Raw genomic sequence first — 2,063 nt, 5'->3', positions numbered from 1 at the left:
ATTGACACAGTTGATCAAAATACATTATTTTATTAAGGATGAGTCAAAGGAGCACAGCAAAGATGGTGTTAGTGTGACAATTGTTTGCATAGGCCCAGCAAAATATAGGGGACAAAAGCCTTGGCCTAAATACAAGGAGACCTTACCCCTGAAGTTTTCTGGCATAAGACCAACTCTAGGCTCTAGGCATACGAGGTTGTCCAACCCAAGTCATTGTCTGTAGTGACAATACACTTTTATTTTTCACACAAAGAGGAAACCAGAAGCCAATTATCTGCCTGCCCTTCTCCCCATGCCCCTCCCCCCTAGTGTAGGGAGAGGGGAGGGAAGCCTGAGGACCCCTATAGAGTTCACCTGGCACCCACTTCTGGCCACCTGCGCCTGGCACCCAGGGAGGGCCTGGAGGCCAGGGGAGAAAGAAGGGGATGGCTGGGGGCCTGCCAAGCCTCCCAGCACCCTTCAGGCTAGAGAGAAGGCCTGAGGCCTGGGCCTCCCCAAACCCCATACCTGGCAAATGCTGTCCTCCAGAATCAAAGAGGGAACTAGAAGCCAGAGATATCTGCCTGCCTTCCTCCCCATACCCATCCCGCTGCAGGACCTGCTCCTGGTCATCGGGATGGGGGTGTACACAGTAGTGACCCCCGGCATCCCTGCCTTCTGCTCCTGGCGCAGGCTGCATCGAGGCTGTGATTGAGGCGGTGGAGCTACTGGAGGTGCTTGGGGACATTGCCGAGTTCCGCAGGAAGGTGACCAAGGACAGGGAGCTGTTGGTCACCCACGACCTGATCCGGAAGATGTCCCTGCATATGGGCGACACCAAGCCCAACTTCTCCCAGGATTGCCTGATGGATATCTTCGACAACCTGGAACAGCACATCGAGAACCCACTGGTGCTGCAGTCCATCCTGGGCCTGATGGAGCGCAGCACCCTGGTCCTCACCACCAACTATGACAACCTGCTGGAGCTCTTTGGGCAGCAGCATATCAAGCGCATAAAATACCTGGACCTGAAGGACAAGACCAAGGTCCTGCAGTGGGCACGAAGCCATGTCCTCTATGGAGCAATTCACATCCACGGCTTATATATGGACCCTTGTTTCATGGTATTGGATCCTTCGGGCTATAAAGATGTGACTCAGAACCCAGGGGTCATGGGGGTTCTCCAGGGCCTGTACCACACCAAGTCCTTCCTGTTCATGGGCTGTGTAGAGACACTTAAGACCAGATCTTCCAGGCCCTCTTCCTCTATTCGGTGCCCAACAAGGTGGACCTGGGACACTACATGCTGGTGCTCAAGGAGGTCAAGGACCACTTTTTCAGCACCAGGCCGACATGCTCCTGCACAGCATCAAAGTCGTATCCTATGGGAATTATTTCGACTCTTTTCCAGGCTAAGTGCAGGACCTGACAACTCAGATTTGCAAACAGAAAAAGGAAAAAAATCAAAATTAACTTTGCTACATTTACTAAGAATATAAAAATGCAGTATAAAAATAAACAAATAGAAGACCAAAATTTTTTATTAAGTTAAGTATCGAGTCAAAAGATACAGGATTTGCAATTTCTGGGCTCTGTTGCTATAAGCAAAACTATGATTTATCAAAATCAAAAATGAATTTTGAGAATTTCTCTAGTCCCACATTTCCTGAAGTCCCAAGCCCAATTCCCCTAAGGCTGCTATAGACAATAGGTCTGTTTCTGATTGATCCAGGATTTTAATTTTGCATTTGAATGACTCATATTGCATAGTTCTTATATTAGCAAAAGATAATTTATATTAACATTGTGATTTTGGAAACACATTTATTCTTATATAAAGCTGTTATTCATAAAAGAGGGACCTCATGAGCCCAGGTGGTCAAGGAGATGTGTGAAGCAGCCTGGGGGTAACATGATAATGTGCCCAGTCTCCAACCAAGTGACCTTTTGTAACCTCAATGAACAATGAATATAACATCAAGTCAAAAGATACAGGATTTGCATTTTCTGGGCTCTGTTGCTATAGGCAAAACTATGAGTTACAAAATCAAAAATAAATTTTGAGAGAGTCTCTATTACCACAT

At 47.2% G+C, this 2,063-nt stretch overlaps 1 pseudogene; it reads left to right on the top strand.

The window, feature by feature from the left end:
* The first annotated feature begins 514 nt into the window (after positions 1-514).
* Positions 515-1,452, top strand: LOC126001791 (protein FAM118A-like; annotated as a pseudogene).
* Positions 1,453-2,063: the final 611 nt, after the last annotated feature.

The sequence above is a fragment of the Suncus etruscus genome, chromosome 2 (genome assembly GCF_024139225.1).
Source record: "Suncus etruscus isolate mSunEtr1 chromosome 2, mSunEtr1.pri.cur, whole genome shotgun sequence".
NCBI classification, from domain to species: Eukaryota; Metazoa; Chordata; class Mammalia; order Eulipotyphla; family Soricidae; genus Suncus; species Suncus etruscus.
This window is presented reverse-complemented; position numbering and strand designations above follow the sequence as displayed.